Source organism: Ovis aries, chromosome 2 (assembly GCF_016772045.2).
Source record: "Ovis aries strain OAR_USU_Benz2616 breed Rambouillet chromosome 2, ARS-UI_Ramb_v3.0, whole genome shotgun sequence".
NCBI lineage: Eukaryota > Metazoa > Chordata > Mammalia > Artiodactyla > Bovidae > Ovis > Ovis aries.
The window spans coordinates 234657394-234679712 of record NC_056055.1 but is presented as its reverse complement, the minus strand read 5'-3'; the positions used below and the strand labels follow the sequence as shown (position 1 = coordinate 234679712).

At 48.2% G+C, this 22319-nt stretch overlaps 1 long non-coding RNA gene and 1 other non-coding gene across 2 annotated transcripts; both read right to left on the bottom strand.

Annotated features, from left to right (window-relative positions):
• Positions 1-1491: 1491 nt before the first annotated feature.
• Positions 1492-13036, bottom strand: LOC121818768 (uncharacterized). The gene is made up of 4 exons (XR_006058874.2): positions 12946-13036; positions 10501-10588; positions 3588-4397; positions 1492-2764 (listed from the first exon to the last, which is right to left on the bottom strand). It is a non-coding gene; the product is annotated as an uncharacterized LOC121818768 (long non-coding RNA).
• LOC114113426 (U6atac minor spliceosomal RNA) lies at positions 2002-2126 on the bottom strand. Its single transcript, XR_003588461.1, has one exon. It is a non-coding gene; the product is annotated as a U6atac minor spliceosomal RNA (small nuclear RNA).
• Positions 13037-22319: the final 9283 nt, after the last annotated feature.

Here is a 22319-nt window from a genome sequence, read left to right as displayed (position 1 = left end):
TACAATGTTGTATTAATTTCAAACAATGCAATCTTGATTTCTACTTATCAATTAATTGAAAAAAATAGAACTGATTGTTTTTGTTAAGCATGAACTTTGGCAGAAAAGCCTAGATTCAAATCTAGGTTCTGCCACTTACTAGCTGTAAACAGTAATTTTGCCTCTGTGAGGAAGCTCAGATGATGTGTTTTGTTTGTTTGTTGATCTGTAAAATGGGGATAATAACAGAATCTCTGCTGCAAGGTGGTTGTGACAAATAATAAGGTAAAGTATATTGTGGTTCTCAAAGTATGGTTCCCAGACCAGCCACATTTAATAACCTATGAATTACCCCGCTTCTGACATACTGAATCTGTGACTCTTGGAATGGGACCCAGCAGTCTGTGTTGCAAGAGGCCTTCTGGAGGAGTCTAGTATAGATTGAATTTGAAAGCCACTGATGTATATATACCAACCAGGCTCTTTATGCCTAACTATACACACACACAAACATACACACACACACACAGACACACACTTGTGTATGTGCTAAGTTGCTTCAGTCATGTCTGACTCTGTGTGACCCTCTGGACTGTAGCCTGCCAGGCTCCTCTGTCCATGGGATTTCCCAGGCAAGAATACTGGAGTGGATTGCCATTTCCTTCTCCAGGGGATATTTCCCATCCAGGGATCAAACCTGCATCTCCTATGTTGCAGGAGGATTCTTTTACCACTGAGCTACCTGGGAATTTCCAATTATATAACATACCATGTATTATATATAATAATCAACATAATTAGTATATATATTGTATATAATTACATATATTAAATAATGTATTACTTATAATGTGCTAGGCATACAGAGTCTGGCACACACCAATTCTCATTATTGTTATCACTATTATGATAACTATTGTTATCACTATTGTTAATAGTTCCAGCACATTCTGTCTGAGATATTGAGTTGGGGATGTATCTCTTCCTATTCCTATTCTACAAACATTAGGGAGGTCTTCTAATGTGATCAGTTAGTGAGATGGGCTTCTAGCCTCTCCTTGCTCACTATTTCTCCAGACAAGTTAAGCCCCCTTGGTCACCCTGCCCATACCTGCATGCCAACTGAACGTGTATTGTGAAGACCTCTCCCCGGGTGCCTCTTTTCCAAGGTCCTTCAACTGCACTTAGGTTCTCCTCAGCTGCAGGGCAGCTCTCCAGCCCACCTAAAGTCTGACAGCCCTGAGGCGCAAGGGAGGATTCCTTCTCCAGTTTGGGACCCACGATTCTACTTTGTCTGCCCAGTGTTTGGCAGCTACTTCACTGGGATGACTCACTCTGGTCTGAGGTCAGCCAAAACCCCCAAGCCTTTTTCTCAGGAACTGTCTGAGCTCTAGTTCGGATCACTCAGTCCTCGATGTGTGCAATTCATTTCTTAAAAATAGCATTTGCTTTTGAATTACAAAAGTAAAAATGCTTGATGCAGTAAGTTAGGAAAACACAGAGGGAAACTAATCACTGGAAATGATTATTTTTAAATGGGCTGATTTTAAAAAATGACCCTATATTTTTGTAACCAAGGGAAAAACACCACTGTCAAGCAATTTCCATTTTGAGAGAAAGAAAAAATAATTGGAGAAAGCAAAACTAATCTACCGTAGGGAAATTGTGAATTCTAACATATATAGATATCTCATCTCATACATAATTCAAATGTATAATAATATAAACTCATCTCCCAGAGACTACCATTGCTAATATTTTTGATATAGCCTCCAGGCCTTTATGTTTAACATTCTGTATTTTTAAACTTAAATCTAGGTCTAAACTTAGAAATGGACCTGGCTCAGATTCTGGGTTTTGTATTTATTGGTTGTATCACTTTGGACAATTGATTTAAACTTTTTTTTTTTTGGTAGTTTGATTTTTTTATTTTTTAAAAAGTTTATTTATTTTAATTGGAGGCTAATTACTTTACAATATTGTATTGGTTTTGCCATACATCAACTTGAATCCGCCACGGGTGAAAAACAGTGGTTAAATGCCACGAAGTAGGTGGCAATGCCTTAACCGTATGCTGTTGTCAGGCCGGAGAGCCTCTTCCATCCTTGTCAAGGGAAGTGCTAACCTTCTCTCCTTTCTTACAACACTGATTTAAACTCTTGAAGCCTCAATTTTCTCATCTGTAAAATGAAGGTGATAATCTCTACTTCCCAGGATTGTGATAAAGATGAAAATTAATGGAAATAAAGCACATAGTTGTTGTTTTAGTTGCTAAGTTGTGTCCCACTCTTTTGCGACCCCACGGACAGCATCCCGCCAGGATCCTCTGTCTATTGGATCTCCCAGACAAAAATACTAGAGTGGGTGGCCATTTCCTTCTTCAGGGGATCTTCCCCACCCAGGGATCAAACTCGCGTCTTCTGTGTTGGCAGGCGGATTCTTCACCGCTGAGCCGCCAGGGAAGCCGAAGTGCACAGTAAGAGACTGCAAAGAGCTTATATTTGGGTTGTTACTATTGCTAACCCCACCTGGCCAGTTGTTGCTCCCTTCCTGATCCAGGTGGGACACCACTCCTCTCTGTAGCCTTGCCTGGATGCTCTTACACATGACGCTTCTTCACTGTTTCCTTGCTGCCTTGAGCCCATCCTTTACAGTACCAGACACACGCTGCCGTGCCCTTTGCACTACTAAACTCCTCCAGGTCAGAGATTGTGTCCACCTTGTGCATTTCTGTGTCCCCAGGGTTCAGAAAAAGGCGTGATCCAGTTTGGCTGTCCGGAAGAGTCTAGTGAGAGAATTAGAAGGGGGTTAAGAATTTGCCGAGGAAGTGTATGAATAAACATCAGGGAGGTTGAATGAAAGAATGGATGAGTATATGAGTCAGTAACTGCTGGCGACACCTACCAGCCAGACCTTCTTTCTTCTAGGGGGAGAGAACCTTTCGTCACCCAAGGTGGGCCTCCGCAGGTAAAGGGGCAGAACTGCGGCCTGGCCCCGCCCCTTACATCTGTCGCACCGCTGGGGGTGGAGCCTTTCAAGTCTCAGGTGCTTGGCGTATAGGGGGCGGGGCGGGGGCAGGGCTGGAAGGCTCAGGGAGGCCAGCTGGGGCTGGAGGAGCTACCGGCGCCCAAAGAGGGTGGGGTTGGAATCTTTCCACTCACAGAGTTCGACGGATTTCAGCACACCCGGCTCCCACAGTCTGCGGCCCCACCGGAGGCGTGAGCTCTGGAAGGGCCGAGAAGCTGAGGCCTTAGGGATGGGAGGCGGCAGGCGGCAGCCCGGGTATCAGGGTACAAGCCAGGCAGGTGCTTCCTGCCGCCAAGTACGACCCCAGCCAGTTAGTTCACTTGCCGTGTGTGAACTTGGCTAAGTCGAGTCTCCTTTCCTGCTCCTGTTTCCCCAATCCCCGGGGCTTCCGCTTTGGAAACGACGGGTGAGGCTTGGCTCTTTCACAGGCAACTTCCAAAAAAGTCTGCGAAAGCTAAAGAAAACTCAGAACCTGATGCTCTGCTGATACACTAGTGAGCAGAGCCTTAGGAAGAACACTGCTCAGTCAGACGGAAAAGTCGTTATTACTCAGAGCCCCTTCCTGCTTTCACTTTCCTTACCTGGAAAAGGGCCATTGGTGATAATTGTTCCACGCTGCGGGCTGGCTGTGAGGATCAAGCGAGCTCTTTGTGTGAGGGCTTTGCATCAGTGGGAGTGTGTGACTCTTCCTATCAGAGAGTGGCTAGCTTCAGGCCGGGCCCAGCCTGGGGCCAACCTGGCACACACCCTCTGTGGCCGTGGGAGAGGTAAGAGGGCCTCCTGGGACATTCCTGAGCCCAGCGTGGCCTAGTCCCTCTGTGTTGAGAAGAGCCTGGCTGGCCTCAGGGCCTGTGGGGAAGGGAGTTTTTAGAGAAGGAAATGGTTGTGGTGAGACAGGATGATGGAGCAACTTCTCTCGGGGATCTGAGTGGAAAGCCCCTCGCTCCTGGTGCGCTCTCATGGTGGGATGTGGGGTGAGCGCGGGGGCCGGGCCCATCCTCCTCACCGCTAGAAAGTACCTGGTGTTCACCAAGTGCTGAGGTAGGGCAACAGCAGGTCTCAGCTGACGGAGCTTGGGGCCAGCCCCTTGCCGTCTCTGGGCCTCAGAATCTTCGTTTCCCCAGAGACGTTTCCCACAGTCACCCAGAGGCTGCTCCCACCACCCTTCGAGCCTCTATCCTGCCACTCTATGGGACAGCCCAGGGAAATAGCCGTTGACCTTAGACTCTGATTTTCTGGGTGACGGGAGGTTGTTTCCCCCTCCCTGGGTCTCAGTCTGCAGAGTCAAGTTGCATCTGGTTCCACAGTGGCATCATCTTGAACCAAAGATACAGTGGCCAAGACAAGTATTTTGGAAACTCTGGGCTTGAGGACCGTAGAAAGGCTCAGTTCTGTGGAGAGATGAGAAAACACTTAGGATGTTTGGAGGGCTTGATCATTATTTACTGAATAGCTTGGAAAAGACCCAACCTTCCTGTGTTTCTACTTCCTCATGGGCAAAATGGGGACCTTCCCCTCTGGGCCTCTTATTCTTTCTCTGTAAGGTAGGAGGCAGATGGGCTCCAAGTGATTCTCTTCCCAGCTGTGACCCCAGGCACACACTTCACTTCCCTGTGTCTTAGTTTCTTCATCGGCCCACTGGGCATTTACCCCACCCCTCAGGGTGGGGAGGGGTAAATATGGTGAACAGGGAAGAAAGTGGACACTGATGTGGGTAGAGTCTGGCTTCATCTCCCCTACTCCCTGGGGAATCTGGCAGTGCTGTTTCCATGGTGCTTGCTGGGAGCGACCTTTTTTTTTTAAGAATTAAAAAATATTATATATTTGGCTGTACGGTTCTTAGTTGCAGCATGTATAATCTTTTTTAATCTTTGTTGTGGCATGCAAATGCTTTCTTAGTTGCAGCATGTGGGATCTAGTTTCCTGACCAGGGATTGAACCCAAGCACCCTGCATTGGGAGCTGGAGTCTTAGCCACTGGATCACCAGGGAACGTCCTGGAAGTGACTTCTGGAATCATCTCTCTGAGGATCTGTTACAGACCTGCAGTGGCTCTCCACTGCCAGAAAGGAATCAAGGACCAATCTCAGCCTCCATTCCAAACCTCCTATCACTCATACCTAATTCTTCCTGCTCTCCAAGACATACCAACAGCCTTCTCCAAACAAACCTTTTACTTTTCCTTCTCCAGACCTTTACTCATAATTTCAGGGTCCCCCTGTGTTTGTCAACTTCCCTTTAGATTTGCACTTCTTCCAGCTGTCCTTCAAATTAGGGAAGGATACCCCCATGTACCCAGGAGCTGAAGCCTGGAATCTGTCATGTTTTATCCTCAGCTTCTTTTCTCTCACCACCCACCTTTATACTAGCCCCAGCCCATGAAGATTCTGTTCTCTGTGTCTCTCATAGGTACTCCAGGACATTACTGAATAGCCGGCATACAAACCTTTTCTATGCTAGGCCCTGTGCTCACTTTGGAGGCACAGAGGTGGGTCCATCTTTATTCCTTAGGGGTTCCAGGCTGGTGGGGAGAAAGTCACGTAACCACTCTCTTGGACTTGCCTCTCCTATTCCTTTACCATCTGAGCCCCTACATGGTAGAACACAGTGAGACCTATAAACATGGGTTGACAAGAACTGAATTGGCTCAGTGGGGAATCCCGTTGGATCTCTGTTTTGCCATCTGCATAAAGGTGTGGAACTGATTTGAAGAAGGGGAGATTGGGGGCTTTTCCAGTTCCAACAATTTTGAAAGCAATGACTCTCTAGGTCAGGGAGCAGGGGATGGGAAGGGAGACAGAAGCACAGCTGTTTAGACATCTGATGCGAGGAGAGGAGGTCCTGCTCCTGCTGGCCAGTTCCTTTGGAGCCCCAGCCCCCTTGCCCTCTCCTGGTTGCCCAAGAGGGCGTAGAACCCTTTGTAAAGCCTTGCCTAAAACAGAGAAGCTGTTGTTTAGTCCTTCCCCAAGCCCCGCTTGGTTATCTCTGGCTGGCCCATGGCCTGACCTGGCTGGTAACTGGCTGCTTCTTTCCAGCTGGCATGAGGCTAGAGATCAGGCTGGGAAAGGAGAGCCCTGGATCTCTGCCCAGAGGCTGCTGCGACAATGGGTTCTCAAGTCAGATAGTCCTGGGATCGAACCCGAGCCCTACCACTATTTAGCTGTGAGGCTGTGATAATTTTATGTGCCAATTTGACTGGATCACAGGGTGTCCAGATAGCTCCAGACTTGGACTAGAACTAAGCCATTAGCTCCCCTGGGCCTCCAGTTTGCTGGTTCACCCTGCAGATCCTGGGACTTGCTGGCCTCCATAACTGCACAAGCCAATTCTTTATAAAAAACAGTCTTCTATATATGTGTGTGTGTGCTAAGTCACTTCAGTAGTGTCTGATTCTTTGTGACTCCATGGACTGTAGCCCACCAGGCTCCTCGGTCCATGAGATTCTCCAGGTAAGAATTCTGGAGTGGGTTGCTATGCCCTCCTCCAGGGGATCTTCCCTACCCAGGGACTGAACTTGCATCTCTTTATATCTCCTGCATTGGCAGGTGGGTTCTTTACAACTAGTACCACCCAGGAAGCCCCATATGCGTGTGTGTGTGTGTGTGTCTGTGTGTGTATATAATAAATCTTTTATAGATATAAGTATAAATATTTACATATAAAAATATAAGTGTGGCAATATACATATCTCCTATTAGTTCTGTTTTCCTGGCTTTGAGCAATTTGCTTCCTCACTCTAAGTCTCTATTTTGAAACTTGTGAAGAATCGAAATAATCATTTCTTGCTTAAGTACCACTTCCCTACTTTAGAAGTTTTGTTATTTACTGAAAAGAACTCCAAATCTTCTTGGTAAGCCTTTCAGCACTCTTTGCCCTGCCGTGACTCCCTTGGACTGCAAGCAGATCCAACCAGTCCATCCTAAAGGAGATCAGCCCTGGGTTCATTGGAAGGACTGATGCTGAAGCTGAAACTCCAATACTTTGGCCACCTCATGTGAAGAGTTGACTCATTGGAAAAGACCCTGATGCTGGGGAGGGATTGGGGGCAGGAGGAGAAGGGGATGACAGAGGATGAGATGGCTGGATGGCATCACCTACTTGACGGACATGAGTTTGAGTGAACTCCAGGAGTTGATGATGGACAGGAAGGCCTGGCGTGCTACAATTCATGGGGTCGCAAAGAGTCGGACAAGACTGAGCAACTGAACTGAACTGAACTGAACTGACTGCCTTGCCAGGACTCATTTGCCCATCCCTGACTGGACTCTCTGGCTCTAGCTGGATGCCATTCCCTCTCCAGGCCCCCTGCCTTTGCACCAGCTGTTCCTGCCTTTGAAATGCACATCTTCTCTTGTCTACTTGGTAAACTCTCACACCTCCCTCAGGGCCCATCTCCAAGGTGTCCTCCTCTCAAGACCTTCTCTTTCTCCCTTAGGAGTTGTCTGTACCCTCACAGCGCCCAGCACACCCTGTGGCTGTCACACTAACCATGCCATATTGATCTGTGTGTCTGTCTACCCAGACTGTGAGCCCCTCAGAGGCATGATGTTAAACCACTCATCTCTGTACCAAACAGAGTGGTGTTTTCCCCTTGTTTATGTCAGTTCAGTGTTTTCCAGTTTACCAACTACTTTCAGATCCATGATTTTACTTATTTATTTGGCTGTGTTGGGTCTTCATTGCAGCATGCAGAATCTTTAGTTGTGGCATGTGGGATCTAGTTCCCTGACCAGGGATTGGACCCAGGCCTCCTGCATCTGCAATGCAGCTTCTTAGCCACTGGACTACCAGGGAGGTCCCAGGGCCACGATTTCACTTAAACTCCTAGCAAAGCAGGGAAGGAGGCAGAGTCAGGATGAAGGTCTCCAGTTCATCCCACCTCCCCAGACAAGGCTTTTTCAGAAAGGAGTAGGCAGTAGGGGCTGGTTATTTGGCTTCTAAGTCCTGCTGCTCAGCAGGAGCTGGAAAGGCAGGGCCACCCGGGTGGTGGGGGGGGGGGGGGGGTGCAAGGGCAGATGGAGGCCCCAGGACAGGATAAGTTCTGATTCCAGACTTGTCCTTCTCTAAGGGAATTTGGATTTAATTTCTCCATCTTCATTCTCTTTGGCACCATAAGATGAAGCTCTGAGGGCCAGTGTGGAGCATAAGACCATCAAGGAGTGCATGCTCTGGGGATGAAAAGAACTGAAGCAACTCCATAGATACACAGCAAATATATGCGAGCACTTCAGCTGTTACCATGATTCTGACAAGTGATCTGTTATTGTTTGAACCCCGTCACCAGGGTCCACAGTATTCAAAGACTCCTCATTAAAACCCCCAAAAGATCCATCTGTAGTGGTCTAGAGGTCTTCCCACTGGGACCCAGAGGCCCCTGAATGGGGATGATATCCCCTTGGGATCCAAAGATACTCATCCCTCTTCAGGGCTTGAGGGCCCTGTGCTCCAGGGCTTAGAGCTTCCTACAGTTTACAGGTCTTTCTGAAGGTGGTGCCTGCATGCCCTTGCTTACACTCCATTTCATTCAGCAGCAGTTCCATTTGAAACATCAAGGGCAGAAAGAATCATGGTCCAAGTGTTTGCTCTGAGCTCAGGGCTATCAGTGAGGGAGGTTCCTGGGCACGCTAAGCCCAGGAACATGGGCTTAGCATGGGGCTGCCCCAGAGCTCAAAATATTTCTTAGCAGCTCTCATGTCCCTCAAGGAAGTTGTTTTCCAGGAAAGCCCCTTGGGTGTCTGTCATTCCAGGGATTGTCTGGTGCAAGGCAAAGCTGGGAAAGACAGCGTTGAATTTCCTCTATGATCTCATCGGGTATCTCAGAGCCCAGACATGTGGGTTCTTGCCCTAGATCTGACTCGCTGTGTGGACTTGAGTGAGTCACTTGGACTTCTTGGTTTCAGCTTGCCTCTAAATGGGCAGGTGGGCCCTACCTCAGGGAGGATCCAGCAAGATCAAAGATATGGAAATTCTTTACTGGTGACATCTGAATAATTTGAGAAAAATCCTGATGGGAGGAGGACTGTGAGAAGTGGACCTGGAGTCAAATCCCCTTTGTGAACAGAGGACCTGGGACAAGTCATCTGGGACTTGGTAACATTCTCCCCACTCCTGCTTCAATAAGTAAGCCAGCAACTCTGCATCCTCAGGCTCAGACGGCAACATGACCTCCTCAGGAATGCCTTCTCTGTCTGCCCGGAGAGGTCAGCTCCTCTTATAAAGTTCTCCAGCTACATGTATTTTTCATTTATTTATTAATTTATTTTTTACATTTTGAATTAATTTTATTGGTTTTTGTTGCAAAAATTTTTTCACTATGTTTTTTAAATCAGAGGATAATTGCCTTACAGTGTTGTGTTGATTTCTGCCATACGACAACTCAAATCAGTCATAATTATATATATCCCCTTCCTCTCAAGCCTTCCTCCCCCTGCCCATCCCACCCTTGAATTAATTTTTAAAATTGGATTATGGTTGCTTTATAATATTGCATCAGTTTCTGCTGTATAGCAAAATGAGTCAGTTATACATACAGGTATATCCACTTTTTTTTCAAGGTTCTGTTTCCATATAGGTCACTACAGAATATTGAAGAGTTCCCTGTGCTATTCAGTAGGTTTTTATTAGTTATCTGTTCTATATATAGTAGTGTGTGTATGTCAGTCCCGATGTCCCAATTTATCCCTCCCTTCCTTTCCCCTCTGGTAACCAGATTTGTTTTCTACATCTGTGACTCAACTTCTTTTTTGTAAATAAGTTCATTTGCATCATTTTTAAAGATTCTGTGTATAAGTGGATGTTATATGATAGTTGTCTTTCTCTGACTTACTTCACTTAGTATGGCAATTTCTAGGTCCGTCCATGTTGCTACAGATGGGATTATTTTCATTCTTTTTTTTATGGCTGATGTGTTTTTCTAAACAACCAAAACAACAGTAAATAATTAATTATCCGCATGCTCCCCTGTTTAGCATTTGTTCTCCCAGCCAGACTGTGAGCTCCTGTCTGGCCCCTTCTCCAGAGATTAACATGGGGACTGACCCACAGGTGCTTAAAACTGTTTCTGCATCACCTGGGAGCTTTGAGCCTCAGCTACCTCACTGGACTGCCAAGGAAACCTAGTAGAGGATGAAGCTCCCAAGGATGAGGTGCTTGAGATAATTGGGCTGCTCTGTGAAGAGCTTTGTCTGAGATTGGAGGGGATGGAGTGCCCTGAACAGGAGGGCAGGGTGACTTTTGGCCTTGGAAGGGAGGAGGAACCAGCCAGGGCCCCAGAGTTCTGAGCCCCAGAACCTGGCCTGGGGCTCCAGAGGCTCCCTCCCAGCTGCCCACGAGGCCTGTGTGTGGGCTCTGCTCCTTCTGGCCGAGGAACCTTCAGCTGTGCCTTGGCAGCCTGGGACTCAATGCGGCCCCGTGCTGCCTCCCACCTGCCCCTTCAGCCCCATTTCCTCGGACACATACACACTCCCCTCCCCACCACCTGCCACGTGATGCTCACCTTTTCCTCAACAGACCAGTCTTTTCTGCCTCCAGGCCTTTGCACAGGTTGTTGCCTCAATAGGAACGCACCCCACCTCCTTCTCGGCCTGGAAGATGCAAGACAGTGCAGTTCCCTGTTCTTATTTGGATGCCCTCCAGGTCTCTGCAGGCAGAGTCAGCTGCTCCCTCCTTGGAGCCCCCCAGATCCCCTTAGGTATCCTTCTCTCTGTGCAATACAGTACCTACCACACTGGGCTGTAATTGATTTTACTGTCTGGCCCCCAGTCCCACAAGTAACTGGGAACCGCTTGGAGGCAGGAGTCAGCTCAGACCTGCTCTGTGGCCTCAGTAGAGAGCACAGGGCCTGGCACCAAGGAGAGATCCTAAGTAACGTGAGGGTCAGCTTTCCTGGCAGGAGAGATGATCCTGTGGTACTCCCAGTGCCCTGCCCATCACAGGCCATGTAAGGAAGGAAGGACAAGGACAGGGGCAAGTTTTACTCATGCACCTTCTAGGAAACTGAGGCCCATGGAGGGTAGGGATTTGCCCAAGATTCCATAGCACCTCAGTGGCCAAGCTGGGGCTCCTAATGCTGGGTCCCAAGCTATGGGCTCTAGCAGCCTTGCACAGTGTCCTGGCTTTAAGCCAGGGTGTCTGGAGGCCCCTGGGGCCCAGGTCCTGCAGCTGCCCAGGCCACACTGGCTCAGCCGTTCTGGCTGGGCTGTCGGCCAACTGCAGCACGAGGCTCTGGATGCCTCTGCCAAAGGTCACTGTCAGCAGTTTGGGGAGGTGGCCAGGTCACTTCCCTCTGAGTGGCTTGGATATAGCAAGGCCTGGATCAGTGTCTCCACTGGACTCTGGTCTCTGGGGATGGCCTTCCAGCTGGACAGTATCCTCCTTGCTGGCCTGATTAGAACTTGATTAAACCTGAGGTAAGAGTCCAAAGTTGAATATGCACTCGGCAAACCTCATTAGCATAGCATTATTATTATTGCTGTGATGCTAGTGAGAACCCATATAGCACAGAAACTGAAAGCACAGGCCCTGAAGTGTGCCACCAGGGTGCAAATCCAGGCTTCACCACTTACCAAGTAAAGCAAGGCACTTAACTTCTTTACACCTCAATTTTTCAGTCTTTGAAAGAGGGTCCTGGGAGAATGGGATCTGTATAAGGTAATTAGAATGGAGCCGAACAGAGTGATGACTGAGTGTTAACAGTATTGAGTGGCCTAAATCCCTGGACTAACAGAGCAGCTTCCTCCCGGGCTTCTATATGCCCTCTCCCCTCTACATTAAAACGCAAACTGGGACTTCCCTGGCTGGGGCCCGGTGGTTAAGACTCCATGCTCTCAGTGCAGGGGGCCCAGGTTTGATCCCAAGTCAGGGAACTGAGATCTCAAATGCCTCACTGTGGGGCCTAAAGAACAGAATCCCTCAAACTGACCATGTCACTCTGTTCGTGTTTGAAGATCTTCAATAACTGGCTCGAGGATGCGTATGTGTCTAAACTCCTTGACATGAGGGTGAGGTCTGCTGCTCCTTAGCACCTGCCTGCCTCCTTAGCCTCCTCTCCCATATTCATCCTTTCCATCCCACCCCCCACCCCCACCCACACCCACCCCCCCCCACCCACCCCCACCCACCCCCACCCCCACCCACCCCCCCACCCCCCCCCCCACCCCCACCCCCCCACCCACCCCCCCCCCCCCCCCCCACCCATCCCCCACCCCCACCCACCCCCCACCCCACCCCCCCCCCCTCCCCCCCCCCCCCCCCCCCCCACCCCATCCCCCCCCCCCCCCCCCCCACCCCCGGGACTAGCCATTCCCCTCAGGCTCCAGCCATGAGGAATACTTTGCTGTCGCTGGAGCAGGCTATCCTTTTTCTTGTCTCTGTGCCTATTGTATACGTTTTTTGTTCTCTCACCACCCAACAAACTCCTGCTTTGCTTTCAAGGCCCAGCTTTATGTTGGCTACTGCAAGTCTTCTCCAGTGCACCCAAAGTTACAGATATCCCCTGCTTTTCAAAAGTTTGCTTTCCGCCACTTTGTGTTTATAGAAGACCCACATTAGTACCTGTTTTTGCTAACCAAGAGGAATCCAAAGGGGGTTTTCACTTTTACAAAACAAGCAAAAAGCAAAAACAGCATTCAGCGATTGTTCTGCAGCCAGCTGTAGAGGCAGTGGGCACCCAGAGCAGAGCAGTCAGAGCAGCCTGGTGAAGCTCCTTCCCCGGGAACTCCTCTCAGCGTCTCAGCATCAAGCTGCCATAGCTTTCAACCGTGTCTGTGAGCATCTGTGCTCTATTTTGTGCGTTCTTTTGTTCCTGAGATAACTGCTTCTTTGCCTTATGCCATTTTGGCTTATGAAAGGTTGCAGTGGAAAGCCCCAATTTCAGATATCAGGGGAAACCTATAATTGCTTTCACTTGTTTTCCCACTATATCACCCAATGCTGTAATTACCTGTTAAGGTGTGTTTCCCCCTGGACGGTACCCTGTGCTTCTTGCATCCTTTATACCTCGCTCAGCGCCAGCAGGCCAGAAGCAGAAGCCCAATGTTGGCTGAAGAAGTGGACTTTGAACCATCCACTGAGAAATGCAGCCCTGGGTCAATCCTATGCTGGACACTGGAAAGGGTCAATCCTATGCTGGACACAAATAGTAGACCTACTTTTTGTCTTTGAAGGATCCTCAGTCCTTTGCAGAGGTAGTTTTGAGTCCATGTATTTATAAACAAAAAGGTGTCCAGGTGGCTTGTGGGCCCAATCATGTTTCCAGGAGATGAACTGGAGGTTGCCAGGTAGGTGTGGAGAGGGAGGGGACTCAAGGAGGAGAGACAGGTTGATGTTGATCTCAGGAACTCTTGTGTCAGGGTGTGAAATACAAGGGGGATGTGAAGGTGAACGGGCCTCTGTGTAGCGGGCTGGTGAGTCTAGATTTTGCCCTGCAGGTGGCTATGCCTCCCTTGCCCCTTGTTCTAGGAGCTCCTGGCCTGGAGATGAGTTTCTAGTGCATGTCTTTGTTTCCTCTGTGAGCAAGGTGGGCTAGCAGGGCCAGGCAGCCCAATTAATAAAACACGTTTGACACAAGATCTGTCCCCCACGGCTGCCTGGCAAATTTCCACTCATCTTTCAAGGTGTGGCTCAGATGTCCCTTCCTCTGAGGTCTTCCCAGATCCACCTAGGCTAGGCTGGTCACCCCCTGCTGTGCTCTTACTGCTCCCTCCACATGTCTCTGATTCTACATCTGTCTCCTCTACTAGACCGGGAGGTTCTCGAAGGCAAGCAATCTCATTTGTTTCTTGGTTCCCAGAGCCCAGTACACGACTGAAGCGACTTAGCAGCAGCAGCAGCAGAGCCCAGTACAAAGAGTAAATATATTGAATCAATAAATGTGTTTATTTTGCAGATGAGGAAACCAAGGCTCATAGAATGTGAATGATACATATTGATAAAAGCTGCCTAATAAGGGGCAGAACCAGGACCAAGCCCAGGTGTTGGGAGTCCATCCAGTGGGAACAGAACGTATGATTTCAGACAGCTGTGGTCAGAGCTTGGCGAACTTTCAAAGGCATCATGCCTCGGTTCTGATCCCTGCTGCCCGGACAATGGCACAGCTGAGTGAGGAGGGAAGAAACATATATTGAGCACCTGCTGTGTGAAGACCTAGCATGGGACACTCTCACATATGGGATTCTGTTTAATTCTGAAGAAGGCATCACTGTCCCCATAGTACAGAGGAGAAAGCCGAAGCACACAGGACTAAAGTGACTTGTCCACCATCCCCCAGCCAGGGAGATGCAGAAAGTGGGGAGTCAGGGGCTCATATGAGCAGGAACAGGGGTTGGGGGGCAGCTCTCAGAAGGGGATGACCTAGTATATCTTTTGGATGGGGGGGCCCAGTCATGTGATTGTGCCATCTGGCCCTGGGAGCACCTCCACCCCAGAGACAAAGGGCCTTGCATTCTGGGGGTCTGCCCAGGGCTATCTGTTATTCCTGCTGCTCTCTTGGTCTGGCACAGAGCATGTGAGGGACCACACTGCAGCTCCACACCTGTGCCAGCCTGAGGCAGAAGCAGGGAGTCTCAGGGCCCGGCCTTTGTGGCCTCAAGCTAGCGGGGCAGCAACAGGTGGGGCTCTGATCTCCAAGGGAGTCATATGAGCCCAAGCCAGTATCTCAAAGGAGGGGACTCTGGCCCACCCCCACCCCAAAGTCATCACAGCGACTTCCTTTTGGTCTCTCAGCTGTTCTGAAGGGAAGATGTGTGGCCTGGGATGTGGACAGGAGGATTCTGAAGGCCCTGCTGGGTGGGGCTGGTGTCACCGTGTCTCACAGATCATAACTTGGATGACGGAAGCCTGCATTTCCTGCAGAATCATCATGTGCCAGGTTCTGTTCTGGAAACTCAAAAGAACTATTTCTCACAACAGCCCCGGGATGAGGCTCCATTATAACCCCACTATACAGCTGAGGGAAATGAAGCTCAGAGAGGTTAAGTGACTTGCCCAGGTCACACAGCCTGGCACAGAGAAACTGGGATCTGAGTTCAATCCGGCTCCAGAGCTAATAATGTTCTTCAAGCTATATCTTTTTGGAATCCCAGGTTCCTGGGTTCTAGACTCAACTGGTTCCTTGGGAAAGTCCCAACTTCTCTGGCCTATTTCTTTTCCTATAAAGTGAGAGGATTAGATAAGGTAATACTGAGGGCTCTAACAATCTGTGTCTTTGATATCCCTCCAGTCCTCAGAAGAGAAGGTCACCATGGCAACCATAAAGGGCAGTTCACTGTGTCAAGCATAAGGGTGAAATGCAGTTTTTGTGAGGAGCTCACAGAAGTCTAGTGAAAACACAGTCTCATGCAATTCACATGGGCTAGGTGTTACAATGCATTAAGAACCCATGAAGGAGTAGGGTTTTGAGAGGGTTGAGGAGAAGGGATTCCAGGTAGAGGAGACAGCATGAACACAGGCTGGGAGATGAAACTCTGGAGCCTTGCTTCACACTCCACTACCTCTGTGATGATCTCTGAGGTCAGGCCACTCCACTAGTGCACACATGCCTCAGGTGGCCTCGGCCCTCTTCACTCACTAGCATCATGGTTCCAGAGCCAGACAGGCTGGGTCCAAGGCCCAACGTCAACAATTACCGTGTGTCCTCTGGGTTTCAGATTCTCACCTGTAAAATGGCGACAATGAAGATACTAAACTTGCAGGTTGTTGTGGTGATTAATTGAGATAATGCCCAAAGAGGGGTTAGCATGCAGTCTGGCACGTGGAAATGCTCATGACATCTTTACAATAGGTCCTTCCCTCCTCTTCACTGCCCCCCCAGCCCACTACTCCCCATTGCCTAAATCGTTCATCTCAGGTCTTAGTTCAGTCTCTTCTCCTCCTCCGTGAAGCTTCCCTTCTCCGGCTGCTGCAGCCCTCACTCACTGCCTTCTCTTAACTCTTGCAGCCTATGTCTATGCCACACAACTCAGCAACTGAGTCAGATGCCTGTTTGTTACCTCTCCAGGACCTAGATTGCTTTGCCTTCTCAAAAATCTCAGTTTCCATTGGGGTTCCACATGATTTCAGGGAAGCTGATTCTACTCCCTCCTGCACTTGTTCTAATGGTAGGGCACATGATCTAAGCTAAGCCAATAAATAACCCCTCCCACTAATGGCCAGTTCACAAGTGATCAGATGATCTTTGTGAAGAAGCTAAGCAAACGCGAAGAGCTGACTCATTGGAAAAGACCCTGATGCTGGCAAAGATTAAAGGCAAAAGGAGAAGAGGGTGGCAGAGGATGAGATGGTTAGACAGCATCACTGACTCAATGGACATGAATTTGAGCAAACTCCAGTTGACAGTGAAGGACAGGGAAGCCTGGTGTGCTGCAGTCCATGGGGTCACAGAGTCAGACATGACTTAGCAACTGAACAAGAGATGATCTTAGTCCACAGTGACTTCTGCTGGGAATTCTTGGATACAGAGTCTCTCTCCAGCTCCAGATGGTATGGAGTGTAGATGTGAGGTCTGGAACTGCTGCAGTCCTTTTGCTGTCATGAGAGTAGCCAACCTGAGGCTGATCCTGAGCACAGAGCTAGGGGATTAGCAGAGAAATAGATCAAATCATGCCTACCAGTCTCCACTAGACTCTTCAGCTGCATGAGCCAACAAATTTCCTTTTCAAAGCCAGTTTACTGTTATTTACAACTAAAATCATTCTGATTTAAACACTATTAATAAACTATTTTTACAAAGAGATGTATTTTCTCCACTACATATTGATTAGGCCCCTGCTACATATCAAGTTCTATGCTAGGTGTTAGAGATTTAACAATAAACAGTACTGATGTGGACCTATCCTCCTCAAGTTTATAGTTTAGTGGAAAGAATCAGGAATTTAAGCAACTGCTTTGGGACCTGACTCTGATGTTGTATTTAACCTGCTTAACATCCAACCCCACTCCCTTGGACAACAGAACTCTGTCTTTTCTTTGGACACCGTATAAATGCCTGGTCAACTGACCTAGGTCTGGCTATTTAGCATAGTCCATGACTCTGCCCACAGTGACTCAATCAGCAATGGGCATTAGGGTCAACTCTGGGGCTGCAGACTTTAAAAACAGTTCCAATACTTCTGCAGGGGTCACCCAACTAGAGAAACATAAGCCTGGGGTTTCCTTGAGTTGAGAGAATGCTAAGACCAGTTGTGAGAGTTGGTAGCAATAAAACTCTTTGATTTTACTCATTCATTCAACCAGAATTCAGTGCCCCCACCCAAGCTGCAAGAGTGGGGAAAAGGAGATGAAGAAGACACGGCCCCTCCTTTTGAGGTCAGTCTAAAGAGGACAAATGAATAAATAATCACAACACAGCGTAGCCATACTAGGAGAACCAGAGAGACACCACCTCAGCCTGAAGGCATTAGTTTTCTGTTTTTAAGTATGCGATGATAATTATACACAGAAAAATTAGAAGACCTAAGAAAGCTTTTTAAAAACTCCATAGTTTCAACACTCAGCTATGATCACAGTTAAAATACTTTCATCTGTAACCTCCCATGCTTTTTCTGTGTGTATAAACTTAAAAAAAAAAAAACCCTAAATGCAATGTAATATATTGGGTTGGATCCTGGAACAGAAAGAAAGGACATTAGTGGAAAAACTGGTGAAAACCAAATAAAGTCAGAGTCTAATAATGTACCCATGTTAATCTCTTAGTTTTGACAAATGTACCATGGTTATGTAAGATGTTAACATTCGGAGAAGCTAGGTGAAGTGTATGCAGAAACTCTCTGTGCTATCTTTGGAATCTTTCTGTAAACTTAAAATTATTACAAATCAAATGTTCACTTTAACAAATGGACCCATTCTCTATTGTTTAATAGCCTTTGTTTATTCACTTGATAGTTTATTATGAAATTTTTTTGTCTTGGAATGATATGATAGCATTCTATTTCGTCCCTTGAATGAATCATAGCCTATCCCCACCATTGTTGGAAATTTAGGTTGTTTCCAATTCTTACCCTGTCATACACATGCTGTGAACACTTAGTCATTTCCTTAGGATATTTAACAAAGTGGAATTGCTGAGGCAGAGCTGCCAGCTAGGGAACACATACCGAGCACCACAGGCTCTAACACTGGTCTAGTGTCTGATATACGTAAACTTGTTTGTGCCAGCCACAAGGGGGAGGCACCGCTCTCATTCCTTTAAGGCAATTTTCAAAGGTTTTCAAAGGATGAGCCAACAAATGCTCAGCACACTCTTTCAGCCCAGTCCAGCACCTCCCTGGTACCCCTGCCGTGGACGCACACAGACCTCTCTTGCTCTTTGCACTCCTCATTCTGGCTTCCAGGAGGGCAGTTCCTGCAGGCAGCCAACAGGTGGTCCGTGAAATAAAGGCAGGTACCAGAGGTGGTTTCAGCAAACACTCCGGTGTCAAGCAGCCTTTCCTGGTTTGGTGTGGTAGCCATGGGGGGTGGAGGTGGCACTGGGGAGTAGGAAAGGGTTAAGACAGACATTCTGAAATATACCTGGCGGCTATGGTGAGGTCCTTTTATCCTCAGCAAGTGGCCATGGGAAAGGAGAAAAAAAAAGGGTCATTTATTGGGCAGCTGCTATATTTCATATTGACTCTGCCCACCCATAGACAAGCACTATGATCCTCATTTTACAGTAAGTTCATTGAGGCTTCACAACGAAGTGTCTCCCCAAGGCACACAAGGGAGCTACAGTCAGTGCCAAGATCTAATAACAGGTCATCTTCGTCACCCCCAACCCAGGCCCACAACCACTAGGCACATGACTGAACACTGAGCTACAGTAAGACAGGGGTTTCTCCCTCTTCTGAGGGACTGCTGTGTCCCACAGCAAAGGATCACCCAATTCACGGTCAAAGCACCCATGCGGAGAGTTTAGGGGAAGCAGAAAGAAGGGTGGCCTGTGGTTGAGCTTCATTGGGCCCTCAAGCCTACATGTACATGCCCCTGTGCTCGTCTGTGTTCCTGACATTACTTTTACAAAAAACAATATTTATTATTTATTTGGCTGTGTTGGGTTTTAGTTGCAGCACACAGAATCTTTGATATACATCTTGACATGTGGGGTCTTAAGCTGTGGCATACAAACTCTTAGTTGCACGTGGGATCTAGTTCCCTGATCAGGGATCGAACCTGGGTCCCCTGCACTGGGAGTGCGGTGTCTTAGCCACTGGACCACCAGGGAAATCCCTTGACATTACTCTTGAGCTGAAAACCTTCTCTTCCCTATGCTTGGTTTTAAGCATATTTCTAACCAGTTGCAGATTTCCCAAGAATTCTAGAGGCTCACTAGGTAAAAGCTGCCAGTAAATGCCAGTGGCCTCCGTACCTCCCCTTGGGCCATGACCCCTGCCTGGAATGCCCATCCTCCCTCCATGGACCCACCCCGACTCACCTCCTCTATGAAGCTACCCACTTCTCTGCAGTCTGACTTCCTGCACCACATAATTAGCACTTTTTCCACATCCCATTTCTTTTCCAAAACAGACTCAAGGCAGTTTACAACACACATTAGGGCACAGAGCACTAAAATTACAAAAGCAGAGTTTGGGTGAGGTGGAGTAAGAATCTCATTAAGAAACCGTGGCAGGGGAAAGCAAAGCCAAGTGAACATTAGGGGAGCTTTCGCACAGCGGGCAAAAAGGAAACAGTAGAAAATGAAGCATTCCTTTATCTAGCTGAAGAGTGCAGACCAGCTAAATAGGAAGCAAAAGGATCTCCTAGCTCCAAGCTTAGAGAGGTTTGCCCCTAGTCTTTATCTAAGGGACCCCATACAGAGTAATCATTTGCTATGCAGCAATGTTACCCTCAAAGTGCAGATCTATTTCACCTGAGTTACCAGCATAGGGTGGGGGGCCTAAGTCTTGTCTTGCCCTTGCTCTCTGACATCTGTCTTTCTCCTCCCTTCTGCTCTCTGCTTGGGGGCACCTCATCCAGACTGGGTACCTGGAAGGGGCCTTCTGTGAGGGCAGCTCACCATTGCAGTGCCCTGGATGACTACAAACACAGAGCCGCCACATTCCTAAGACATCAGCAGGGCAATGCTCCCTCTGGGGTGTGGGAGCCATGAGACGTGTGAAGCTGCAGCCAGAGAGGAAAGACTGCGAGGCAGAGCCTCCTGTTGCCACCCTTCCCAGAAGCAGGGGTTATTCCAAGAGCTTTGCAAATCCAACAGATTGGCGTCTTCGTGCCCGTAACAAGGAAGAAAGAAAGAAAAAAAAAACCACAGAAAACAAGTTTACCCTGAGGTGGCACTCCTGACCCAGGCCCTTCACTGGGACAGAGCAAACCTACTCAGGTTTCTTCTATGTTCATCCAGGCTTCTCTGTATCACGGGTGCCTTCAGAATCTTTCTGTCTTCCAGAAAAAAGTCAAAGCAATTGGCACAATGGTGTTGCATGGAGTCACAGACCAGGCTTAGCCATTCATAGGTATATGAGCCTTAAAATGCATACATATAAGATGAGACAATGATAGTACTTACTTCCACACAGTTATTGAGAATAATAAATGAGATAATATATGCAGAACCTACCAAACAGTAAGCATGAAATGTCAATCTATTAATTATGTATATATAAAAATACAGAATTCTACATACAATTTCAGGCATCCATAGACTTCTAGATCTTCAGGTTAAGAATTCTTACAAATTAAATGTCCATCAACGGATGACCAGATAAAGAGGGTGTGGTACCCATACATAATGGAATACGACTCGGACATGAAAAGAATGAAATCATGCCATTTGCAGCAACATGGATGCAACTACAGATTATCATACTAAGTAAAGCAGGAAAGAGAAAGACAAACACCTTATGATATTATTTATGTGTGGAATCTAAAACATGGCACAAATGAAGCTATCTACAAAGCAGAAACAGACACACAGAGAGATCAGACTTGTGGTTGCCAAGAGGGGGAGAGGGTCGGGGAGGGAAGGACTGGGAGTTTGGGATTAGCAGATGTAAACTAGTATATATAGGATGGATAAACAAGGTGTTACTCGATAGTACAGGGAATTATCCAATCTCCTGGGATAAACCATAACATAAAAGAATATGAAAAAGAAAACGTGTATATATATGTGTGTGTTATACATAAAAACAGCCATTTTGTAAGTCAACTACACTTCCACTTAAAAAACCAGAAGAACCTTTAGCCTAGCCTGGCTCCTGACTCAGGAAGACGAAGCTCTTGCCCACACCCACATTTTCACTGAGCTCCGTCAGCACACACTGAGCACCTGCTGCGTGCCCACACAGTCTTGGTCACCAGTGTCGTCAGCACATCTGAGGGGTGGGGCTCATTCCCATTCAACGGCTAAGGTGCAATGATTTGCTGGAAGGCTGGTGGTGGAGGAGCTGCTGCTGAAACCTGTCATTTCTGACTCATGTAGCTTCTTCCTGAGAGAAGGCTGGTTAGGCTTCCAGAAGACCAAGCCTGCTCTTCACCCTGCTCTGTCCTATCTGCAACATTTCGTGCACACGAGATCCTAAGCACATACCTTGAGTCCTCAGACTGTCAATGATTTCCCCCAAACTGGCTCTGGTGGTGTGGGGTGTCCACGAAAAAGAACCCATCTGGAAGGGCCCTTTCTGCTGCAGTGGCAGCACATCACTGGATCACTTCAGCAGCAAGGAGTCAGAGACTGTGTGAGGCCTGACTCTGCTTACGGTGCCCTCAGGAATGTGACCACTGCTGAGGCCTGGTCTCCTTACCTGTGACAGAAGACAGCACTGACCACCTAGGGTGCTCTGCAGGGGCTGGGGAGAGGTCAAGCAAGGTCGTGGGTGTGGGGCTGCTGCACAGCACCTGACGCATCAGTCCTCCAGAAACGGTGGCAACTCTTACCTCATCCAGTCTCGGTTTCCAGGGAGGAGGCCAAGCCCAAAGGAGCGAGCAAGAGCTCACCTGGTCTTCCTCCAGTTTATCCTTTCCACCCATACCACGCATCCTCCCAGGCTGCTCTGACAAAGATTTCCCTCAGTTTGTTGCATGATGATCAAGGAATGGAAGAAAATTTTCATGGGCATTTAAATACTTTGGGGAATGAAAAGATCAGGGCAAATAAATCACCTGAGAATGACCCTGCAGAGGTGGGGGACGTGGCAGAGCAGGAGAGGGAGAGTGGGAAAAGGGAGCAGGTGTTCGGACGCCAGAAACAGGCCTGCCTCTCTCCAGAGCAAGAACGCCTGCCTGGAGCAGGATGGTGCTTCCAGCTCAGCTCCATCTGCTTTCAGCAACAGCAGTCACTCCTCAGAAACCCCAGTGCAAAGGCAGCCCATTCAGAGAGCGCGAGAG